Genomic DNA, 27207 nt, shown 5'->3' on the forward strand with positions numbered 1-27207 from the left:
CAGATGGAGGATATTACGTTGCCGATTCTATTCGAGCAGGCTCAAAAGATTCACCAAATCGCCTCCGATTCTTCAATCGAACAGGTTTTACAGTGACTGTGTATTAGATGTGTGTTATATACTGCTATCTTTTCCTTTGAGTATTATTTCATGTATATGTTTCATTTTTAATAATTATTGTCAGAAAATGTGAGAAACGGTTGCGAGCTTTTGAGGAAATGCGAGGATATGATTGGAAAGTTGGGGTTATTTTCATCTAATGAGACGAAGGATGATATCAGTACTAACAACCTCAAATATCTTCTTGTAGGTGTTGTTCTGGTTTTGTTTTCCGCTTTAATCTTTAAACTCACTTTCTTGCAAATGTGATAAAAAAACGTGAGCTGATTTTCGTTTCTGTGATAATCTGATGCATTGGTCGTGTCTGAAAGTTATCATTTAAAAGTATTTAACTCATGGTCTTAGATGCAGGTTCCATATTATCTCGGTGAGCTAACAGAAAAAAATTCACAGGAGAACCGGATTCAGATTCTTAAAGCTTCACTAGCCAAGCTAAAGGTACTAGTTTTAGATTTTGGTCACACGATAAGGCAATGTGCTCAAGGAAGCTATTGATAATTTTTTGAATGTCGAATTTTCATTTGGCCATATTCTAGGAATTTATTTCATTTTGTGAAGCTATGGAGCTAGTACCAGAAGATGAACTGGAATCGTCTATGCAATCAAGGAGCAATTCATCTGCTGATCAAAGAGCTAATTAAGAAGGTTGGCATTATTCCTCGGACATGTTTCATTGAACTTCATAATTCCATTTGTTGAATAAGTGACAGTACTCCTCTGCATCTAATACTTGGGATTTATTTCAGATTGCTCGGTTCAAATGCACAAAAGCGGCCGAGTCAAAATTGCTTGAAATAAAGGAATGGAAGGAACGTCGTGGGCGCTCAACTAGAGCATCTGCACTATCTACTCCCATAGAGAGGGGGAACAAGATTTAGAGGATGATGACGGAGAAGAGGAAAGGGAAGTAAGTTGTTTATTGAGAATTCATTTAATTAATGTGATGTTCTTTATAGAATAGGTTTCTAGCGTGAGTGACACTGTGTCTCCTGGCTCTCCTTAATGCCAAAAGCACATAATATACAATTTTATGATGCACATTTCACTGCTGCTTGTAATTAGAATACATGTGGCCAATCTATGTAGCTGCTCTGAATCATGATAAAGAGGAAGAATTCACCATTTTATGGTCGTAATAACTTGAACATACATATCTGGACTGAGAATTCACCTCTATTTAACACCAGCACTTTCTTGTTGGCTTTAAGGCTTATTTTTTGCTGGTCATTTATTTTTCCTCTGTGTCAGTATTATGAGGAAAATTCACCCTCGCAATTGCCTATGTCACCATCTGATACGTGCTTTTCTATTCTATTTTGAAGCATAAACATGTTAAATTGTTTGTTATAACACATTTTTCCCTGATTGTTGTCAAAATTGTTGAAATCAATGCGCTAATTCTAAAAGGCATCTCTCAATGACACTGCTCAATTAAGAACCATTGTTTTGATTTGTTCCTCCCCTTCCCTCCATACCATTGCATGGATCATAATGATGATTGTTTGGTTACATGCCTGCAGGCATGGATAACCACCATCTCCTTGGCACTATGTATGGTTGGTCTGGATGTTTCTGATCTTTGGAGACTGTCCTTTGTATTTTTAACTTCTTTCTCTTGTTTCCTTGGTACTTACTCACATGCCTATAACAGTCGTTTGATCTGTCGGAGATGCTTAAGAAAGAGGAAGAAATGCTCTTAGATCAAGAACGGGTTTTTTGTTCCCGTCGTTAATATAGCGACGGGTTTTCTTTAACCGTCGCTATATAGCGACGGTTTGGGCAAAACAATCGCTTATTAAATTAAGCGACGGTTTTCTTACACTGTCGCTATATAGCGACGTTTTTTATTAAAACCGTCGTCTATTAAATTAAGCGACGGTTTATGAAAATTTATCGCTATAATAGCGACGGTAGGATACAAGACCGTCGCACGTCGTGACGTGTGAAATACACGTCGCACAAAATGGCGACGGGTTTGTGTAATAGTCGCAATAATAGCAACGGTGTATTGTAAACCGTCGCTAATATAGCGACGCCTTTAATAAGACCGTCGCTATTATAATGACGGGTTTAATTAAACCCTCACTTAATTTAATATGCGACGGTTCTAATAAAAACCGTCGCTATATAGCGACGGGATATAAAAACCGTCGCTATTTGAGCAACGGTTTTACTAAAACCGTCGCTAATCCTTCTGTTTTTTTTTTTTTTGCAGTGGGTGTACATTTTTCCAGGGACTAAAATCTACTCTTGATTTCTGAGACTTAATTCCTCTATTTTGCACAAAGGATATAATTGTAGATATGATTATCAGTTGATGAAGTGTTATGCGTTGCTTTAAAAAAATTAATTATTTACTAATCACTTGAATATAAATTTTACTATGGTACAAGCTCTAATTGTTCAGACCATTGCTAATAAGCGATACAAAAACATAAAGAGTGTTCTCAGTAAATTTGTTTTTTTTAAAAAAAAAAAGGAGAAACAGAATGTGCACCTAAATTTGAGGGGTTTTTTTAAAAAATAATTTAATTTTAAAAAACTTTTTCAAAAATAATTTTTAAAAAAAACATTTGCAAACCTAATGTAATCCGCGCTCACGGAGCGCGGACGCTGCTCACCTGGAGGAGCGTCCGCTCTCCGTCAGCACGGACGATGGTCCATGTCAGCAACATATTATTTTAGCGACGGAATTTATAAAAAAACCGTCGCTAATTGTCGACGGTTTTTTATACCGTCGCTAGTTTAGCGACGGTTATTAAATCGTCGCTGTAATTGAATTAGCGACGGTTATTAAACCGTCGCTGATTAGCGACGGTCTTAAAACTGTCGCTAAATGCACATAAAACCGTCGCTAAAATCGCATAATTTCGTTAGAGAATTTGCCTGTTGCGAAAAGCCATTTTTGTTGTTCATCGGTCGGTTTTTTTCTCAATCTTCACTAGGCACTAGGGGTATTCATCGGCCGGTTCGGTTTGGTTTTTCTATCAAAATGGTTATTAATCCGAACCATTTTTCTTCAGTTCGGTTCGATTTTCTATCAAAATGGTTCGGTTATTTTTGTCGGTTAATTAGATTTTGATATAATTATTTAAATTAATAATATAAATATATTGTAAAATATAATATGTTAACTTTCTACATGTTTTCTTAGTAAAAGCTTTAAAGATAAGGTCTAAATTAATTAAGAAAACAACAGCAAACTAAAAATTATTTAAAATAGTTCTTCATTCACTAAATATCATATCAAATTATGGAATATAAATCAAAATATAAAAAAATTTATTAATTTAATGAAATTTCGGTTTTGATATATATAATCCGAAATCGAACCTAATAAGCTTCTGTTTTAATATTTATATCCGAATTACAAAATTCAAAATCCAACCGACCGATGAACACCCCTATTTATTGATAAATTTTTTGTCTATTTTTTATTATGTCTTCACTACAACAAAAATGTCTTTTCGCAGCGCGCAAATTCTCTAATGAAATTATGCGCTTTTAGCGACGGTTTTATGCGCTTTTAGCGACGGTTTGAAAACCGTCGCTAATTGGCGACTGTGTGATAACCGTCGCTGATGCAATTACAACGACGGTTTAATAACTGTCGCTAAATGAGCGACGGTGTCTAAAACCGTCGGCAATTAGCGACGGTTTTATTATGAATTCCATCGCGCACAAACATATTGTGAGAAACATTAAATTTTTGTTACATGTTCATTGATGTTTGAAATATCAAAATTATATTTACAAAAATGAGTTGTTATCATCCTTCTTGTCTATTCATATACTTTGATTTCTTTTGTTAGTCTCTCGATGTAATCATCTATTCAGCTATCTTGTGAATTAAATTGATTATCATATTTAAATATCTTAAAAACTCGAAGTTACAAAATTCATAAATACATCAACTAAATTCTAAAGTAAAAAATGTTATATCTATTGAAATCCTATCTACATTAACGAGTTTTCAAAGCTCTTTGATGACACTAATATTTTAAATGCTCTTACCGATTGTTTAATGGTTCATATTACAACTAATATTTTAGTTAAAGTTGTCACGTTCGTAAAACCATTAGCTTCAACTATATCATTAAGTGAGGCACCCTTACAACTACTACCCCGATTTATTTATTGATGTTCTTTTTTCGAATTTATGATAACAAATTTATGGAGTAGATCTATGATTAAATTTTAAGATGAACAAATACGTTATGTCCAATTTGAGACTTGTTATTAAAATTCTCCTATTTTAATACCAACTCAATATTTTCCTTAACTATTTTCAATTTTATAAATTCTTTGTTTTTCCATATTTTTTTTACTTTGTTAAGCATAATGTCAACTTGAAATAGACTACAAATATAAAAGTAAATAAAAAATTACTATAACCAAAATATTATGGCTTTTAAAATTAAATTATTAAATAAGACCTAAACAAATATGAACATATGATTAATTGATCTTGAGATAAATATAAATGCTTATATGTTGGACTACAGAGCTGGGTAAGACACCTCAAGAATTGAGGTGCCGCCCTTACCTATATATATATAAACACATTACATTCCCCAAATAGTACTTGGGTTTTTTTTTTTTATCAAAAGCCTAGCCCATTTAGAATGCAACCACAATGGAAATGCGATGGGCCTAGGCCCAAACGAATGAGAGAAAGCTTTTCTTTAAATCCACCTAGGGTTTCTCATATTCACGGCACTCTAGTAAAATAGAATAGATAGAAATTCGCGTATTCAATTTCAGAACTTGAGTGACAAAACCTAATCAGCTTTGTGGAATTACAGACGGAGGACATTACGTTGCCGATTCTATTCGAGCAGGCTCAAAAGATTCACCAAATCGCCTCTGATTCTTCAATCGAACAGGTTTTAGAGTGACTGTGTATTAGATGTGTGTTATATTCTATAACGGTCCTAAAACTCCTTGCTTGAAAATTTGCGGAAAAATTAAAAAATTTCTTTTTAAAAGAACTTAAATGACCTCATTCATAAAATCAACTGATAAATCGAGTTCAATGTTTAAAATCTAGTAGCGGAAGAAAATAAAGTTTTGCCAAAAATAACAATTTAAAGAATATCCAACAACTGATAAAAATGTTTGAGCATAAAATGGCAACTGCTGAAACTGAGGTCCTCGGGTGCCACTACTGCCGACCCAAGCTGGCTCACTGGTCCCCGCCCTCGGCCCCCTGCTCATCAGTACCTACAACAATCAAGTCTAGTGAGCCTAAAGACTCAGCATGCATATATCGCAGGTAACGAGTAAAATCTGAAGTAAAATATGCATGGGATAAAATATCATGTCATGAGGCATGCTGAAAATAATCTGTACTGAGCAATTATATTACGTGCATAACTGAACTGAAAATCACAGTAAAAATATTTGCTCCTTGGAGCCCTGTACTGAAATAACTGGTAAAATTTTCTGTTGAGATTATGGTGTACGCCTGTGGCCCCTGCACTAAGCTGAACTGATCGGTAACTGGCTACCGGGGAGTCTGAAACTGAACTGAGCTGGCCGGTCACTGGCGACCGGGTGGTACCAAACTGAACTGAGCGGTCACTGGCGACCGTATAAAATAATACTCCCACATAGTGAATGAACCACAAGCCATATCGCTTAAATTTCAAAATAATCATTTTCTATTTAATGCACGTAAAATAATTAACTGGCATAATGAAAATTCCTGTAATTTTACCAACTGAATTATATTGGATCGTCCCCAGGCTTGCTGCAACCTAACGGTGTCATGTAAATATGCAATATATTTTTCTTGACCAAATTATGCAATTAAGTTTGAAAATGCGACAATCACGTCCAACGTCTTCGTATTTAATCATGACCCCGAACCGACCCGAACCAACACTGAACCAACGTGACGTCATGATTAAAATACGCCTAAAATTATGAATTTATGCTCCTAATATGATGAGGGTCGAAATCTAGGTGAATGGAGGCCAAAACATGAAACGCTCTTTCGAGTGTCAATTTGGCACATCGCACCGTAAATTCTCGTACGACCTCAAAAATGATCCAAATCACGAACGGTCAAAAACATGACCTTTCTAACTCAATGGGGCACTGTCCAGTCCAAGGCCATAGGCTAAAATCCAACCGAGAACTCGAACGAGCCACCGAACCGACACAGCAAGTTTCTGTCCCAAAAATAAAGCAACTTTGCTTGGCTTGCTTGCGTCATTTGCAAGGCTAATGGCCATTGGGGCTTGAACCACCGACCAAAACCTCTCCAAAACGTCCCAAGGAATGATTTGAATCATGGATAAGGGCCCTAGGCCAGCCACAATCCGCATCACACCATAACTCAACCGAAACTCCAACCGAGAACCAACGTGCATGCGTGTGTAGTGTTTTGCATTGATCGATGTCTTGCGTCGTTCCAGTGGCCATTTGATTGACCATGGCACGATCTAGACATCTAGGAGCATGGTATGAACTGTGGCTAAGGGCCATAGGCCAACCAATATTCATACCAAGCAACCCAAAACCGAAACCGTATGCTGAAAAATGGAAGGGGCCGAAGGGATATAGGGGCTGTTCTTGATGTTTTGATTAAAAACCGAGGAGCCATGGACCAAGCCACCAAAAGGGCAACTTAGTCACGTCTTAGACATGCTAGGGGAGTGATCTAACCATGGCTATAGGCCCTTGGGGCAGCCAAGATCAGATCCTTCCTCCTTGCCAACAAGCTGAATTTCGAAACTCAAATGGACCAAATGAGAAGTTGCTGTCCATTTCTGAATTTCCAGCAACCATGGACTTGAACGAATGGACCAATCTGATCCTAATGAATCCTATTACGTGTATGGATGTCGCCTTGGGATCCTGGAGTCGAACTATCACCTGAAACTAACAAACAAAGAAAAACGTGAAGCTTGCCAAGGAGTATAAAAAATTCTGCATGCATTTATTTTCTGAAAATTCTATCATGTTTCGGTTTTATGCACAAAAAGATGATCATGTAACGTTAAATAGATGATAATAGGACTTGATTGAGGTTTTGAAAGGATCTAGACATGCCTTGGTTATCGTTTGAAATAGAAACGAAAAGAAGAGACGAGACGGCGCGGAGGAGACGGAGTTGCTTGCTTTTCTTCCTTCCTAAGCTCTCGATTTTCTCTCTTTTTTATTTTCTAGCTATGCCTCACGACTTTCTAATCTGAAATGGGTCTGAATTTTCTAAATAATGGAGGGGTGATAGTGGTTAAGAGGGTGAGGAGAAGGGGTGCACAAAATAAGGGAGGATCAAGACCAAGTCTTCTCATTTGAATTTTGAATTCTAGTTTGATATCAACTCTTCTTGGGTGATTCTAGAATGGTGTATTGGCCGATTATATCCATCCTAATCTAGACTAGGATCATGCTAATTAATTAATAATGGAGGTTGATAGATAATTAGAATTATTAGCATGCTAAAAGATGGCAAAGAATTGGTCAAGGGTGAGTTGGCAAGAAATTGTTTGATCTTCTAGGGGGGGTGGTCGAAATCTTCAATTAAAATGGATGGGGAGGGTTATTTATCTAGTCAACTAATAATCCTTAAAAGCCTTACTAATACTTTAATTAATTTAGTGAGCTAACCCCTTAATTATGCAACTTAAATGGGCTTATTTCTTAATCACTTCAAGCAACTTAAATTAAATCCTCAAAGCTCCCTTTTTAACTTAAATGAACTTACTTGCTAGCTAAATTAACTTCTGGAAATATTTCTCGAATCTTAAATTCTATCTCAAAACTCCAACTCCAATCCGGCCTCACTGAAATAACTGAAATGCTAAAAAATCAAACTACTAAACTGAAATAATAAAATAATTAACTTCAAAGAAATGCATTTAAAATAATCATGCAATGAAGTCAATTAAATTTAAAAATCTAGAATTATGCATGGCTTATACGTAGACTGATTTACGGGTTCTACAATCCTTTCCCCCTTAAAAGAAATTTCGTCCTCGAAATTAGAACTCACCGAATAACTCTGGGTAACGATCTCTCATCTCCGGCTCAGACTCCCACGTAGCTTCCTCCTCAGAATGGTTGAGCCATTTGACTTTGACTCGCTTAACCAGCCTGTTACGAAGCTTCTTCTCCTGCCGGTCTAGGATCTGCACTGGTCTCTCCTCATAAGACAAGTTCGGAGTAAGTTGCAACGGCTCAAAGTTCAGCACATGCGAAGGATTTGCCATGTACTTTCTTAGCATGGAGACGTGGAACACAATGTGTACTCCGGCCAGATTCGGCGGAAGAGCCACACGATAAGCTAGCGTTCCAACTCTGTCAAGGATCTCAAACGATCCAATGAATCTCAGACCGAGCTTCCCTTTCTTGCCAAATCTCATGACACCCTTCATAGGTGCCACTTTCACAAAGACATGATCTCCCACTGCAAACTCTAAATCTCTCCTCCGCTGATCGGCATAACTTTTCTGTCGGCTCTGAGCAGTCCTCATCCTATCACGGATCTTGACTACTACATCTGCTGCCTGCTGAACAATCTCGGGACCCAACTCTGCTCTCTCTCCTACTTCATCTCAATGAACAGGAGATCTGCACTTGCGGCCATACATTGCTTCATACGGAGCCATACCAATAGAAGACTGGAAACTGTTGTTATAGGTGAACTCTACCAATGGTAAGTTCGACTCCCAACTCCCTGAGAAGTCAATCACACAAGCACGGAGAAGATCCTCCAAAATCTGAATGACTCGCTCTGACTGTCCATCTGTCTGCGGATGGAAATCTGTGCTAAACAGCAACTTCGTACCCATGGTCGAATGTAAACTCTTCCAAAAGGAGGAACTAAATATGGGGTCTCTGTCAGATACAATCGAAATTGGAATACCATGAAGTCGGACTATCTCCCGGATATATAACTCTGCATACTGAACCATGGTGAAAGTCGTCTTAATAGGCAAGAAGTGCGCTGATTTGGTAAGACGATCTACAATCACCCAGATGGCATTCGATCCTCTGGCTGACCTCGGCAATCCGGTCACAAAGTCCATGGTAACATTCTCCCACTTTCACTCGGGAATGGGAAGAGGCTTGAGCAAACCTGCTGGTCTTTGATGCTCGGCCTTCACTAACTGACAAGTCAAGCACTCGGATACAAAACGCCTGATGTCCTTCTTCATCCCAGGCCACCAGTACAATAGCTGCAGATCTTGGTACATCTTGGTAATCCCAGGGTGAATAGAGTACGGCGACATATGGGCCTCTGATAAGATGTCTGCTCAGATAGCATCACTGCTAGGAACCCATATCCTGTCTCGGTATCTCACAATACCGTCGCTGACTCTATACAAGACACTGCCCTTGGCTTCATTTCTCTTCTTCCACTGTGCTAATTGCTCATCTGCTGACTGATCACTGCGAATACGGTCAAGAAGAGAGGACTGAATGGTCAAGGTAGATAGACGAGGAACTCTACCTTGAGGATATGACTCTAGATCAAACCTCTGCATCTCAATCTGAAGAGGTTTCTGAATCGTCAAATGAGCCATCACTGCGACTTTTCTGCTCAGTGCATCTGCAACTACATTAGCTTTACCCGGGTGGTAGCTAATGTCACAGTCGTAGTCTTTCACAAGCTCCAACCAACGCCTCTGACGCATGTTCAGCTCCTTCTGCGTAAAGAAATACTTGAGGCTCTTGTGGTCGGTAAAGATCTGGCATTTCTCTCCATACAAATAATGCCTCCAAATCTTCAAGGCAAAAACTACTGCGGCCAACTCTAGATCATGGGTGGGGTAATTCTTCTCATGGACCTTCAGCTGTCGAGAAGCATATGCTATCACTTTCCCATGCTGCATCAATACTGTGCCAAGACCGAGCTTCGAAGCATCGGTATAAAGGACAAACTCGCCGGGCCCTGATGGCATGGCCAATACTGGTGCGGAGATAAGAGCTTGCTTCAAAGTATCGAAGCTCTTCTGATAGTCATCGCTCCACACAAACTTCACATTCTTCTTTGTCAATGACGTGAGTGGAACGACAATGGAGGAGAATCCCTGAATGAACTTCCTGTAATATCCTGCTAGCCCCAGAAAACTGCGGATCTCGGATGCATTTTGCGGCACAACCCAATCTCTGACTACAGCGACTTTCGCTGGGTCTACCTCAATGCCACTATTAGAAACAATGTGGCCTAAGAACGCCACCTTCTCTAACCAGAATTCGCACTTACTGAACTTTGTGAATAACTTGTGCTTCTGCAAGGTCTGCAGCACTGTGGTCAGATGTTTGCTGTGATCCTCCTGATTCTTGGAGTAGACGAGGATGTCGTCTATGAATACTATCACAAACTGGTCAAGATACGGCTGAAATACGCGATTCATGAGATCCATGAAGATCGCTGACGCATTCGTCAGACCGAACGGCATCACAAGGAACTCGTAGTGACCATAACGAGTCCTGAAAGATGTCTTCGAGACATCAGCATCTCTCACCCTTAACTGATGATAACCAGAACGCAGATCTATCTTGGAGAAAATCGAAGCTCCCTGCAACTGGTCAAACAGATCCTCAATCCTCGGCAGTAGGTACTTGTTCTTCACTGTAACCCTGTTCAACTCCCGGTAGTCAATACAAAGCCTCATAGAGCCGTCTTTCTTCTTAACAAATAAGACTGGCGCGCCCCAAGGTGAAAAACTCGGGCGAATGAACTCCTTGTCCAGAAGTTCTTGTATCTGCTTCTTAAGCTCTGCCATCTCTGTCAGTGCTAATCGGTACGGCGCTTTGGAGATCGGAGCCGTACCTGGCATAAGCTCAATGGAAAACTCCACCTCTCTCTCGGGTGGCATACCAGAGACGTCTTCGAGAAAAACATCTAGGAAATCTCGGACAATCGGAACATCTGAGGCTGACTGGTTGGGTTTATCGGGGACAGATAAAAAGGTCGCTAGAAATGCCCGACACCCTCTATGCATGAGCTTCCTAGCCTGAACATAAGGAATAATGCGCGGTAAAAGAAAGTACCTGTCCGGCTCAAATAAGAACTGCGCCATTCCAGGCGGTCGGACAAGAACAGATCTCCGCTGGAAGTCTATCAACACTCTGTTCCTCAATAGCCAGTCCATCCCTAGGATGATGTCAAATTCTGGCATCGGTAGCACAATCAGGTCTGCATAAACAAGATTACCGTGCAGCTCCATATCTATATCTCGGATAACATTGGTAGCTGCCATCTCCTCGCCTGACGGAAACACTACTGAAAGGCTATGTCTAGCCCAATGGTCTTGATCTTGAGAAAGTTTGCAAAGACCTCCGAAATAAACGAGTGAGTGGCCCCTGAATCTATCAAGGCCTTGGTAGCGGAACCAGATATAAAAATTCTCCTTGAAAGGTCGGAACTCTAAGTTGAATCCAATAGCTACAAGAACTAAACTTATAGACATGCAAAGGTCAAAGGTCTTCTAACTTAATTCCCCAGAAATAAATATGAGTAGAGCATGCGATCCTATAACCGTTCTAAGTTCAAAAATATTAATCCCGATCCCCAAAACGCTGAAATTCGAATAAAATCTTAATGCTTAAAGGTACCTGTCAACAACATAGTCTCCGGGTTTGTTTCCGCGGCATGGAGAGCAAAAACTCTGCCTTGAGTAGGCAGATTTCTCTGAGGGCAATGCAGCAACATGTGGTCTGGGCTGCCACACTTAAAACACTTTCCTGAGCCAGACTTACACGCTCCAGGATGGCGGCGTGAGCACCTGGGGAAAACTGGGTGCTCAAAAGTCCTCAAGGCTGGGCGTCCATGCTGCTGCTGCTGCTGGCCTCTGTTTCTCGGCGGTCCGTGAAAAGGCCTCTTATTCTGCTGCTGATGCTGATGAGGAGGAGGGCGGTGCGGTGCCTGGACTGGGCGCTTGCCCTGGCGATCCCTCTCGATATCCCGCAGATCCTGCTCTGCGGCTAAGGCCATGGAGACGGCAATCTCATAATTAGCAGGGTCAGACACCCTAACATCCCGGCGCAAGATCGGCTGTAAACCCACCAGGAAATGCATCAACTTGGCCCTGGCATCATTCGCAATCAGGGGCACAAAGTGACAGCCCCTCTCGAACTTACGGATGAACTCCGTAACCGTCATATCCCCTTGTCTCAGGCTCATGAACTCGATGGTCAACCTGGTGCGAACTTCCTCCGCAAAATACTTGGAGTAGAAAACCTCCGTAAAGCGTACCCAAGTAAGTGTAGCCAAGTTCAGGGCTACTGCTGCTCCTTCCCACTATAAGCGGGCATCTCCAGTGAACAGATAGGTGGCGCATCTAACTCTGTCTGCATCTCCAAGCTCCATAAACTCGAAGATGACCTCGAGGGATTTGATCCATCCCTCAGCAATCATGGGTTCCGACGTCCCAGAAAACTCCTTCGGACGCATTTTCATAAACATCTCATAAACAGCCTCGGGCCCTGTCGGCCTGGCTGCGGCTGCGGCTGCGGCTGTGGCTGCGGCATGGTTCCCCGCAAACTGTGCGAAGAACTGCGTCATCCCAGCTAGCATCTGGGCATGCATATCCGGTGGAGGTGGAGGAGGAGGAGGAGGAGGAGGAGGTGCCTGCCTCTCCTGTCCCTGATCATCATCGTCCTCGCGACGGTGCTCGCCACCACCTCTCGGGCGTCCAACTTGACGTCTAGGGGGCATACTGTTCCAACATAACCCATAATTCCATAATTTCTTTTAAATGAACACTGAAATACTGAAAATCTGATCGAAACTATTTCATGGAAGCATGCTGTCAAAATAATTCGTGCTTTAAATAAAATGCTGAAATGTAAAACTTACAGACCGAAGACGTGACTTCGTGAGCTTCTCGTGGTCAGTAGTATTGTAACCCTTTACAAGAACATAGGCTCTGATACCAGCTATAACGGCCCTAAAACTCCTTGCTTGAAAATTTGCGGAAAAATTAAAAATTTTCTTTTTAAAAGAACTTAAATGGCCTCATTCATAAAATCAACTGATAAATCGAGTTCAATGTTTAAAATCTAGCAGCGGAAGAAAATAAAGTTTTGCCAAAAATAACAATTTAAAGAATATCCAACAACTGATAAAAATGTTTGAGCATAAAATGGCAACTGCTAAAACTGAGGTCCTCGGGTGCCACTACTGTCGACCCAAGCTGGCTCACTAGTCCCCGCCCTCGGCCCCCTGCTCATCAGTACCTACAACAATCAAGTCTAGTGAGCCTAAAGACTCAGCATGCATATATCGCAGGTAACGAGTAAAATCTGAAGTAAAATATGCATGGGATAAAATATCATGTCATGAGGCATGCTGAAAATAATCTGTACTGAGCAATTATAATACGTGCATAACTGAACTGAAAATCACAGTAAAAATATGTGCTCCTTGGAGTCTTGTACTGAAATAACTGGTAAAATTTTCTGTTGAGATTATGGTCTACGCCTGTGGCCCCTGCACTAAGCTGAACTGATCGGTAACTGGCTACCGGGGAGTCTGAAACTGAACTGAGCTGGCCGGTCACTGGCGACCGGGTGGTACCAAACTGAACTGAGCGGTCACTGGCGACCGTATAAAATAATAATCCCACATAGTGAATGAACCACAAGCCATATCGCATAAATCTCAAAATAATCATTTTCTATTTAATGCACGTAAAATAATTAACTGGCATAATGAAAATTCCTGTAATTTTACCAACTGGATTGGATTGGATCGTCCCCAGGCTTGCTGCAACCTAACGGTGTCATGTAAATATGCAATATATTTTTCTTGACCAAATTATGCAATTAAGTTTGAAAATGCGACAATCACGTCCAAAGTCTTCGTATTTAATCATGACCTCGAACCAACCCGAACCAACACTGAACCAACGTGACGTCATGATTAAAATACGCCTAAAATTATGAATTTATGCTCCTAATATGATGAGGGTCGAAATCTAGGTGAATGGAGGCCAAAACATGAAACGCTCTTTCGAGAGTCAATTTGGCACATCGCACCGTAAATTCTCGTATGACCTCAAAATTGATCCAAATCACAAACGGTCAAAAACATGACCTTTCTAACTCAATGGGGCACTGTCCAGTCCAATGCCATAGGCTAAAAGCCAACCGAGAACTCGAACGAGCCACCGAACCGACACAGCAAGTTGCTGTCCCAAAAATACAGCAACCTTGCTTGGCTTGCTTGCGTCGTTTGCAAGGCTAATGGCCATTGGGGCTTGAACCACCGACCAAAACCTCTCCACAACGTCCCAAGGAATGATTTGAGCCATGGATAAGGGCCCTAGGCCAGCCACAATCCGCATCACACCATAACTCAACCGAAACTCCAACCGAGAACCAACGTGCATGCGTGTGTAGTGTTTTGCATTGATCGATGTCTTGCGTCGTTCCAGTGGCCATTTGATTGACCATGGCACGATCTAGACATCTAGGAGCATGGTATTAACCGTGGCTAAGGGCCATAGGCCAACCAAGATCCATACCAAGCAACCCAAAACCGAAACCGTATGCTGAAAAATGGAAGGGGCCGAAGGGATATATGGGCTGTTCTTGATGTTTTGATTAAAAACCGAGGAGCCATGGACCAAACCACCAAAAGGGTGACTTAGTCACGTCTTAGACATGCAAGGGGAGTGATCTAACCATGGCTATAGGCCCTTGGGGCAGCCAAGATCAGATCCTTCCTCCTTGCCAACAAGCTGAATTTCGAAACTCAAATGGACCAAATGAGAAGTTGCTGTCCATTTCTGAATTTTCAGCAACCATGGACTTTAATGAACGGACCAATCTGATCCTAATGTATCCTATTACGTGTATGGATGTCGCCTTGGGAGCCTGGAGTCGAACCAATCACCTGAAACTCACAAACAAAGAAAAACGTGAAGCTTGCCAAGGAGTATAAAAAATTCTGCATGCATTTCTTTTCTGAAAATTCTGTCATGTTTCGGTTTATGCACAAAAAGATGATCATGTCACGTTAAATAGATGATAATAGGACTTGATTGAGGTTTTGAAAGGATCTAGACATGCCTTGGTTATCGTTTGAAATATAAACGAAAAGAAGAGACGAGACGGCGCGGAGGAGACGGAGTTGCTTGCTTTTCTTCCTTCCTAAGCTCTCGATTTTCTCTTCTTTTTTTTTTCTAGCTATGCCTCACGACTTTCTAATCTGAAATGGGTCTGAATTTTCGAAATAATGGAGGGGTGATAGTGGTTAAGAGGGTGAGGAGAAGGGGTGAACAAAATAAGGGAGAATCAAGACCAAGTCTTCTCATTTGAATTTTGAATTCTAGTTTGATATCAACTCTTCTTGGGTGCTTCTAGAATGGTGTAGTGGCCGATTATATCCATCCTAATCTAGACTAGGATCATGCTAATTAATTAATAAATGGAGGTTGATAGATAATTAGAATTATTAGCATGCTAAAAGATAGCAAAGAATTGGTCAAGGGTGAGTTGGCAAGGAATTGTTAGATCTTCTAGGGGGTGGTCGAAATCTTCAATTAAAATGGATGGGGAGGGTTGTTTATCTAGTCAACTAATAATCCTTAAAAGCATTACTAATCCTTTAATTAATTTAGTGAGCTAACCCCTTAATTATGCAACTTAAATGAGCTTATTTCTTAATCACTTCAAGCAACTTAAATTAAATCCTCAAACCTCCCTTTTTAACTTAAATGAACTTACTTGCTAGCTAAATTAACTTCTGGAAATATTTCTCGAATCTTAAATTCTATCTCAAAACTCCAACTCCAGTCCGGCCTCACTGAAATAACTGAAATGCTAAAAAATAAAACTATTGAACTGAAATAATAAAATAATTAACTTCAAAGAAATGCATTTAAAATAATCATGCAATGAAGTCAATTAAATTTTAAAAATCTAGAATTATGCATGGCTTATACGTAGACTGATTTACGGGTTCTACATATTCTGCTATCTTTTCCTTTGAGTATTATTTCATGTATATGTTTCATTTTTAATAATTATTGTCAGGAAACTGTGAGAAACGGTTGCGAGCTTTTGAGGAAATGCGAGGATATGATTGGAAAGTTGGGGTTATTTTCATCTAATGAGACGAAGGATGATATCAGTACTAACAACCTCAAATATCTTCTTGTAGGTGTTGAATATTTTTTTAATCTTCATGAAAGGCAAAGTGATCTAAATTGATGAATGTTCTGGTTTTGTTTTCCGCTTTAATCTTTAAACTCACTTTCTTGCAAATGTGATAAAAAAAAACGTGAGCTGATTTTCGTTTCTGTGATCATCTGATGTATTGGTCGTGTCTAAAAGTTATCATTTAAAAGTATTTAACTCATGGTCTTTGATGCAGGTTCCATATTATCTCGGTGAGCTAACAGAAAAAAATTCACAGGAGAACCGGATTCAGATTCTTAAAGCTTCACTAGCCAAGCTAAAGTTACTAGTTTTAGATTTTGGTCACACGATAAGGCAATGTGCTCAAGGAAGCTATTGATAATTTTTTGAATGTCGAATTTTCATTTGGCAATATTCTAGGAATTTATTTCATTTTGTGAAGCTATGGAGCTAGTACCAGAAGATGAACTGGAATCATCTATGCAATCAAGGAGCAATTCATCTGCTGATCAAAGAGCTAATTAAGAAGGTTGGCATTCTTCCTCGGACATGTTTCATTGAACTTCGTAGTTCCATTTGTTGAATAAGTGACAGTACTCCTCTGCATCTAATACTTGGGATTTATTTCAGATTGCTCGGTTCAAACGCACAAAAGCGGCCGAGTCAAAATTGCTTGAAATAAAGGAACGGAAGGAACGTCGTGGGCGCTCAACTAGAGCATTTGCACTATCTACTCCCATAGAGAGGGGGGAACAAGATTTAGAGGATGATGACGGAGAAGAGGAAAGGGAAGTAAGTTGTTTATTGAGAATTCATTTAATTAATGTGATGTTCTTTATAGAATAGGTTTCAAGCGTGAGTTACACTGTGTCTCCTGGCTCTCCTTAATTCCAAAAGCACATAATATACAATTTTATGATGCACATTTCACTGCTGCTTGTAATAAGAATACATGTGGCCGATCTATGTAGTTGCTCTGAATCATGATAAAGAGGAAGAATTCACAATTTTATGGTCGTAATAACTTGAACAAACATATCTGGACTGAGAATTCACCTCTATTTAACACCAGCACTTTCTTGTTGGCTTTAAGGCTTATTTTTTGCTGGTCATTTATTTTTCCTCTGTGTCAGTATTATGAGGAAAATTCACCCTCGCAATTGCCTATGTCACCATCTGATACGTGCTTTTCTATTCTATTTTGAAGCATAAACATGTTAAATTGTTTGTTATAACACATTTTTCCCTGATTGTCGTCAAAATTGTTGAAATCAATGCGTTAATTCTAAAAGGCATCCCTCAATGACACTGCTCAATTAAGAACCATTGTTTTGATTTGTTCCTCCCCTTCCTTCCATACCAGTGCATGGATCATAATGATGATTGTTTGGTTACATGCCTGCAGGCATAGATAACCACCATCTCCTTGGCACTATATAAGGTTGGTCTGGATGTTTCTGATCTTTGGAGACTGTCCTTTGTATTTTTAACTTCTTTCTCTAGTTTCCTTGGTACTTAATCACTTGCCTATAACAGTCGTTTGATCTGTCGGAGATGCTTAAGAAAGAGGAAGAAATGCTCTTAGATGGGCAACGGGTTTTGCGTTCCCGTCGCTAATATAGCGACGGGTTTTCTTTAGCCGTCGCTATATAGCGACGGTTTGGACAAAACAATCGCTTATTAAATTAAGCGACGATTTTCTTACACTGTCGCTATATAGCGACGTTTTTTTATTAAAATCGTCTTCTATTAAATTAAGAGACGGTTAATGAAAATTTGTCGCTATAATAGCGACGGTAGGATACAAGACCGTCGCACGTGGTGACGTGTAAAATACACGTCGCACAAAGGCGACGTGTTTGTTGAACAGTCGCAATAATAGCCACGGTGTATTGTAAACCGACGGCCTTAATAAGACCGTCGCTATTATAGCGACGGGTTTAATTAAACCGTCGCTTAATTTAATATGCGACGGTTTTAATAAAAACCGTCGCTATATATAAACCGTCGCTATTTGAGCAACGGTTTTACTAAAACCGTCGCTAATCCTTCCGTTTTTTTACAGTGGGTGTACATTTTTCGAGGGACTAAAATATACTCCCGATTTTTGAGACTTAATTCCTCTATTTTGCACAAAGGATATAATTGTAGATATGATTATCAGTGGATGAAGTGTTATGCGTTGCTTTAAAAAAATTAATTTTTTACTAATCACTTGAATATAAATTTTAATATGGTACAAGCTCTAATTGTTCAGACCATTGCTAATCAGCGATACAAAAACATAAAGAGTGTTCTCAGTAAATCTGTTTTTTTTTTAAAAAAAAAGGAGAAACAGAATGTGCACCTAAATTTGAGGGGTTTTTTTAAAAAATAATTTAATTTTAAAAAACTTTTTCAAAAATAATTTTAAAAAAAAACATTTGCAAAACTAATGTAATCCGTGCTCACGAAGCGCGGACGCTGTTCACGTGGTGGAGCGTCCACGCTCCGTCAGCATTGACGATGGTCCATGTCAGCAACATATTATTTTAGCGACGGAATTTATAAAAAAACCTTCGCTGATTGCCGACCGTTTTTTATACCGTCGCTAGTTTAGCAACGGTTATTAAACCGTCGCTGTAATTGAATCAGCGACGGTTATTAAACTGTCGCTGATTAGTGACGGTCTTAAAACTGTCGCTAAATGCACATAAAATCGTCGCTAAAAGTGCATAATTTCATTAGAGAATTTGCGTGCTGCGAAAAGCCATTTTTGTTGTAGTGAAGACAGATCAAAAAACAGACAAAAAATTCATCAAGAAATATGGGTGTTCATCGGTCGGCTTTTTTCTCTATCTTCACAAGGCACTAGGGGTGTTCATTGGTCGGTTCGGTTTGGTTTGGTTTTTCTATCAAAATGGTTATTAATCCGAACCATTTTTTTTCAGTTCGGTTCGATTTTCTATCAAAATTGTTCGGTTATTTCGGTCGTTTAATTAGATTTTGATATAATTATTTAAATTAATAATATAAATATATTGTAAAATATAATATGTTAACTTTCTACATGTTTTCTTAGTAAAAGCTTTAAAGATAAGGTCTAAATTAATTAAGAAAACAACAGCAAACTAAAAATTATTCAAAATGGTTCTTCATTCACTAAATATCATATCAAATTATATAATATAAATAAAAATATAAAAAAAATTATTAATTTAATGAAATTTCGGTTTTGATATATATAATCCGAAATCGAACCTAATAAGCTTCGGTTTTAATATTTATATCCGAATTACAAAATTCAAAATCGAACCGACCGATGAACACCCCTATTTATTGATGAATTTTTTGTCTATTTTTTATTATGTTTTCACTACAACAAAAATGGCTTTTCGCAGCGCGCAAATTCTCTAATGAAATTATGGGCTTTTAGCGACGGTTTTATCCGTTTTTAGTGACGGTTTTATGCGCTTTTAGTGACGATTTGAAAATCGTCGCTAATTGGCAATGGTGTGATAACCGTCGCTGATGCAATTACAGTGACGGTTTAATAATCGTCGCTAAATTAGCGACGGTGTCTAAAACCGTCGCCAATTAGCGACGGTTTTATTATGAATTCCGTCACGCACAAACATATTGTGAGAGACATTAAATTTTTGTGACATGTTCATTGATGTTTGAAATATCAAAATTATATTTACAAAAATGAGTTGTTATCATCCTTCTTGTCTATTCATATACTTTGATTTCTTTTGTTAGTCTCTCGATGTAATCATCTATTCAACTATCTTGTGAATTAAATTGATTATCATATTTAAATATCTTAAAAACTCGAAGTTACAAAATTCCTAAATACATCAACTAAATTCTCAAGTAAAAAATGTTATATCTATTGAAATCCTATCTACATTAACGAGTTTTCAAAGCTCTTTGATGACACTAATATTTTAAATGCTCTTACCGATTGTTTAATGGTTCATATTACAACTAATATTTTAGTTAAAGTTGTCACCTTCGTAAAACCATTAGCGTCAACTATATCATTAAGTGAGGCACCCTTACAACTACTACCCTGATTTATTTATTGATGTTCTTTTTTCGAATTTATGATAACAAATTTATGGAGTAGATCTATGATTAAATTTTAAGATGAAAAAATACGTTATGTACAATTTGAGACTTGTTATTAAAATTCTCCTATTTTAATACCAACTCAATATTTTCCTTAACTATTTTCAATTTTATAAATTCTTTGTTTTTCCATATTTTTTTTACTTTATTAAGCATAATGTCAACTTGAAATAGACTACAAATATAAAAGTAAATAAAAAATTACTATAACCAAAATTTTATGGCTTTTAAAATTAAATTATTAAATTTATATGTTGGACTACAGAGCTGTGTAAGACACCTCAAGAATTGAGGTGCCGCCCTTACTTATATATATATAAACACATTACAATCCCCAAATAGTACTTGGGTTTTTTTTATCAAAAGCCTAGCCCATTTAGAATGCAACCACAACGGAAATGCGATGGGCCTAGGCCCAAACGAATGAGAGAAAGCTTCTCTTTAAATCCACCTAGGGCTTCTCATATTCACGGCACCCTAGTAAAATAGAATAGATAGAAATTTGCGTATTCAATTTCAGAACTTGAGTGACAAAACCTAATCAGCTTTGTGGAATTGCAGATGGAGGATATTACGTTGCCGATTCTATTCGAGCAGGCTCAAAAGATTCACCAAATCGCCTCCGATTCTTCAATCAAACAGGTTTTACCGTGGCTGTGTATTAGATGTGTGTTATATTCTACTATCTTTTCCTTTGAGTATTATTTCATGTATATGTTTCATTTTTAATAATTATTGTCAGAAAATGTGAGAGACGGTTGCGAGCTTTTGAGGAAATGCGAGGATATGATTGGAAAGTTGGGGTTATTTTCATCTAATGAGACGAAGGATGATATCAGTACTAACAACCTCAAATATCTTCTTGTAGGTGTTGTTCTGGTTTTGTTTTCCGCTTTAATCTTTAAACTCACTTTCTTGCAAATGTGATAAAAAAACGTGAGCTGATTTTCGTTTCTGTGATAATCTGATGTATTGGTCGTGTCTGAAAGTTATCATTTAAAAGTATTTAACTCATGGTCTTTGATGCAGGTTCCATATTATCTCGGTGAGCTAACAGAAAAAAATTCACAGGAGAACCGGATTCAGATTCTTAAAGCTTCACTAGCCAAGCTAAAGGTACTAGTTTTAGATTTTGGTCACACGATAAGGCAATGTGCTCAAAGAAGCTATTGATAATTTTTTGAATGTCGAATTTTCAATCGGCCATATTCTAGGAATTTATTTCATTTTGTGAAGCTATGGAGCTAGTACCAGAAGATGAGCTGGAATCATCTATGCAATCAAGGAGCAATTCATCTGCTGATCAAAGAGCTAATTAAGAAGGTTGGCATTCTTCCTCGGACATGTTTCATTGAACTTCCTAGTTCCATTTGTTGAATAAGTGACAGTACTCCTCTGCATCTAATACTTGGGGTTTATTTCAGATTGCTCGGTTCAAACGCACAAAAGCGGCCGAGTCAAAATTGCTTGAAATAAAGGAACTGAAGGAACGTCGTGGGCGCTCAACTAGAGCATCTGCACTATCTACTCCCATAGAGAGGGGGAACAAGATTTAGAGGATGATGACGGAGAAGAGGAAAGGGAAGTAAGTTGTTTATTGAGAATTCATTTAATTAATGTGATGTTCTTTATAGAATAGGTTTCTAGCGTGAGTTACACTGTGTCTCCTGGCTCTTCTTAATGCCAAAAGCACATAATATACAATTTTATGATGCACATTTCACTGCTGCTTGTAATTAGAATACATGTGGCCAATCTATGTAGCTGCTCTGAATCATGATAAAGAGGAAGAATTCACCATTTTATGGCCGTAATAACTTGAATAGACATATCTGGACTGAGAATTCACCTCTATTTAACACCAGCACTTTCTTGTTGGCTTTAAGGCTTATTTTTTGCTGGTCATTTATTTTTCCTCTGTGTCAGTATTATGAGGAAAATTCACCCTCGCAATTGCCTATGTCACCATCTGATACGTGCTTTTCTATTCTATTTTGAAGCATAAACATGTTAAATTGTTTGTTATAACACATTTTTCCCTGATTGTTGTCAAAATTGTTGAAATCAATGCGCTAATTCTAAAAGGCATCCCTCAATGACACTGCTCAATTAAGAACCATTGTTTTGATTTGTTCCTCCCCTTCCCTCCATACCATTGCATGGATCATAATGATGATTGTTTGGTGTACATTTTTCCAGGGACTAAAATCTACTCCTGATTTCTGAGACTTAATTCCTCTATTTTGCACAAAGGATATAATTGTAGATATGATTATCAGTTGATAAAGTGTTATGCGTTGCTTTAAAAAAATTTATTATTTACTAATCATTTGAATATAAATTTTAATATGGTACAAGCTCTAATTGTTCAGACCATTGCTAATCAGCGATACAAAAACATAAAGAGTGTTCTCAGTAAATCTGTTTTTTTTTTAAAAAAAAAAAGGAGAAACAGAATGTGCACCTAAATTTGAGGGGTTTTTTTTAAAAATAATTTAATTTTAAAAAACTTTTTCAAAAATAATTTTAAAAAAAACATTTGCAAAACTAATGTTATCCGCGCTCACGGAGCGCGGACGCTGCTCACGTGGAGGAGCGTCCGCGCTCCGTAAGCATGGACGATGGTCCATGTTAGCAACATATTATTTTAGCGACGAAATTTATAAAAAAACCGTCGCAAATTGCCAACGGTTTTTTATACCGTCGCTAGTTGAGCGACGGTTATTAACCGTCGCTGATTAGCGACGGTCTTAAAACGGTCGCTAAATGCACATAAAACCATCGCTAAAAGCGCATAATTTCATTAGAGAATTTGCGTGCTGCGAAAAGCCATTTTTGTTGTAGTGAAGACAGATCAAGAAACAGACAAAAAATTCATCAAGAAATTGGGGTGTTCATCGGTCGGTTTTTTTCTCTATCTTCACTAGGCACTAGGGGTGTTCATCGGTCGGTTCGGTTTGGTTTTTCTATCAAAATGGTTATTAATCCGAACCATTTTTCTTCAGTTCAGTTCGATTTTCTATCAAAATGGTTCGGTTATTTCGGTCGGTTAATTAGATTTTGATATAATTATTTAAATTAATAATGTAAATATATTGTAAAATATAATATGTTAACTTTCTACATGTTTTCTTAGTAAAAGCTTTAAAGATAAGGTCTAAATTAATTAAGAAAACAACAGCAAACTAAAAATTATTCAAAATAGTTCTTCATTCACTAAATATCATATCAAATTATATAATATAAATATAAATAAAAATATAAAAAAAATTATTAATTTAATGAAATTTTGGTTTTGATATATATAATCCGAAATCGAACCTAATAAGCTTCGGTTTTAATATTTATATCCGAATTACAAAACTCAAAATCGAACCGAGCGATGAACACCCCTATTTATCCGAATATTGATAACGTTGATTAAAGTACAGTGGAACAGACATGGTGTCGAGGAGGCAACTTGGGAATTAGAAGATAAAATGAGACAAAAATATCCAGAGTTATTCAAATGAAGTACGCTTCTATTCTCGGTTTTAATTTCAGTATTGATTATTACATGTTAGACTTGAAAGAGATGATTGATTTCGAGGACGAAATCTATTTTTAGAGGGGAGGAATTGTAATGCCCGAATTTTGATATAATATGGCAGTAGTTGTGATGGTTCTTGTCTTAACGTTATGGTATGAATGATAATGATGTTATAGAATGGAATAGATAATGGATGGGTAGAATCAAAGGTGGAATTTGAGCTAAATAGGTAATGGAAGTACAGAAACGGTATGAAAAATATGGCACAAGTTGTGGTTTTTAGAATAATGTTTTGTATATTGATCCAATTGATGTGAGGCCACTTCCATTATAAAGATAAGACATAAGGCTATAACTTTGCAGTTTTGAGTTTTGTTCAAATCATTAGGGAAGACGAGCCAAAAGCGCCCCGAAGTGTGTCGTGCGTACCGTCGTTCCTAGAATGACACATGTTGGGAGAATTGGCATAACTTTTTACTCAGAGCTCCAAATGATCTGAAATTTTGGGAGATGAAATCTTAGTTATAGGGCTACAACTTTATAGTTTACCACTTTTCCTAATTCCGAAAGGAAGAGGCGTTTCTGAAGCAATCTTTGAGGTGGCTGTGCGCAGAGTGGCGCCCGAGCGGTAATCTTTGACCGCCCGAGCGCGCCCCGTTCTGAAATTTTGAGTTTTGGGCAGTAAGTTCGGCGCTAGGGCGGTAATATGTGACCGCTCGAGCGCCCATCAAGTTGAAAAAACGTGTTTTGGTGTTTGGGAAAGCATAAAATCGAATGGGGTCATTTTTTTACTCATTTTCCTTCTCCTTCTCTTCTCTCTATTGGTTAGAAGCTAGGGTTCTCTCCTTCCTTCCATTTTCTAAATTATTCTTAAATCTATTGGAGATTTGTTCAAGAAAAATATGAAATAAGTATAGATTTGTGATCCTCTCTTCAAAATCTTCAAGATGTTGTAAGTATTTCTCATTTCTATTCAAGTTTGGATATGGGTTGAAGTTAGAATTGATATTTGAGTTGATATTTGAGATATTGAGATGTTGGAGATGTTGTAATTGTGTTGGTTTCAATTTAAAATGGAATTGAAGCCAATGGCAAAGTAAAGGAGCTAACTCTTTGGCACGTACGTCACGTGTTTGACAAAATGATTCAATGAATGTTTTTATGACATAGTACGGTTAAGAAATTTACGGATCTTGATTCGAAGCAGTATTGAATTAATTATGAATTTTGTACAGAAACAGCTCTGTTTTGATAAGTGATCCGAGTTCTTGAGTTATAGTAGATTTCAGAGGTTCAAGACTTCTCACCTACACATTTCGATCTTCCTTTGGTAATATTTGAAAGGTATGTTACGGTCGGTAACATACGAGGTAAAAGTATCATTTTATTTTAAATTGAAAACTCTATGGCTCAATGAATTATTGGTGATTTGATGATGATTGTTGTATTGAGATGAGTTGATTATGATATCTAAATGATAATATTGATTTGCATCATTACATTGCATATTGAGCCAGTTTTTTATTCAGATTTGATATGGCGGAGGTCGCCTTGATATATTGATTTGTTGGACGTATGGGGCTATAGTTGAGTTGGCATAGTGTATGCGGAGGTCGCTGCTATGGCCTGAACACTCTCTATAGGCGCACCATAGTCCCGGGATTGTAGAACACAGCACTCTACCCCGAGCGGATGAGTCGGTGGATGTTGCTTGGTGATTCTATTCCCTTGGGTACCCTATGACCAGATGATTCACTTGATCTTGAGATTTATTGATAGCCCACAGCTTCTGATCATGCATTGCATTATATTGCATCTTTATGAATTTATATAAACTATGTGAAATTTTAATTCTCATATGTTATGGATTGTATCATATTGGGTTTATACTCACCGGCATGTCGGCTACCTCTTGTTTTCATGTGCTTGACGGTAGGTGAGGCGAGGCTTGTGATGCCAGAGTCCAGTTCCAGGCGATGAGATACGAGTTAGAGTGGGATTCTCGGGTCTTAGGAGCTATGTGATGATGTTTGGATTTCTTTGATTCACTACTTTATTTTGGCATGTTGAAAATTATATTTCAAACATTGGAGACAATTAAATTATATTGACGATGTTTGTGTGGATTTGTGAACTACAAATTATGTATTTTATTAAATCATTTGGTGTGTAACAATTATAATTATTAGTATTAGATATCGGACCCGGGGCCCCACATTAGGTGGTATCAGAGCGTAAGATATTTGGGAACAGGGTTGATCGAGTCAGTTTGAATTGCTTGATCATGTGATATATTTGTTAGCATTTTTATTGTGCTATGATGTGAAATACATGATTTAAATTGAGATATTATATTGTTGAGTTTTATTAGAGATTTTGAGATTGTTGAGTCTCAAGAGCCAGAGATGATTGATACAAGATTGAGATGATTATGATATTGTGATTTTATATGTGTTTGATCTATTTTATATCAGACATGGCTACTCGAGGTAGAGGTCGTGGTAGACCTAGACAGGACATACCAGTGGCACAAGATCAGGGCAGTGCTACTCATACTCAGATGGATATAACTCCGACTCCGATGGAGATACTGTTAGCCAGATTTCACTCTTTGCACCCACCGATGATGAAGGGTACAGAGAATGCATTAGAGTGTGAGAACTGGTTGGAGAATATGGATTAGTTATTTGAATCTCTTGAGTATCCAGATGACCGTAGAATCAAATTAGTTGTTCATCAATTATTGGATGTTGCTAAGAGTTGGTGGATAATGACCAAGAAAGCTTTAGAGGGTCGAGGTACGATTGTTACCTGGGATATTTTTAAATCTGAATTTTATCAGCGTTTCTTTCCTACATCTTACAGGAAAGATAGGGGAGCCGAGTTTGCAAATTTAAAGCAGGGAAATCTGAATATTGAGGACTATGTTGCTAAGTTCTCGAATTTACTGAGATTTGCTCCTCATGTAGCATCCGATGAAGAAGCTAAGGCCGATCATTTCATAAATGGTCTTAATCCTGATATATTTACCCTGGTTAATACTGGAAGGCCTAATACTTTTGCTGAGGCTCTTGATCGAGCCAGGGGAGCTGAAACCGGAATCATTAGGCAGAGAGGTTCTCAGATGCAACGACCCCAACAGCCATAGTATAGACAACAGTTTAGACAGGGTAATAATGGCGGTAACAATGGAAACATAAGAGAACATTTTCGGGCTAGAGGCAAGCAATTTAAGAGGCATGGCAGTAATTTTTCGAGTTCTAGTGGATCGAGACAGTCTGGTTCAGTTCAGAGTACTGGTTATTCAAGTCCGACTTGTGGTCAGTGTGGTGGTAGAC

At 38.2% G+C, this 27207-nt stretch overlaps 1 pseudogene; it reads left to right on the forward strand.

Annotated features, from left to right (window-relative positions):
- On the forward strand, positions 1 to 17844 carry LOC140817222 (PP2A regulatory subunit TAP46-like; annotated as a pseudogene).
- Positions 17845 to 27207: the final 9363 nt, after the last annotated feature.

The sequence above is a fragment of the Primulina eburnea genome, chromosome 16 (genome assembly GCF_022965805.1).
Source record: "Primulina eburnea isolate SZY01 chromosome 16, ASM2296580v1, whole genome shotgun sequence".
NCBI lineage: Eukaryota > Viridiplantae > Streptophyta > Magnoliopsida > Lamiales > Gesneriaceae > Primulina > Primulina eburnea.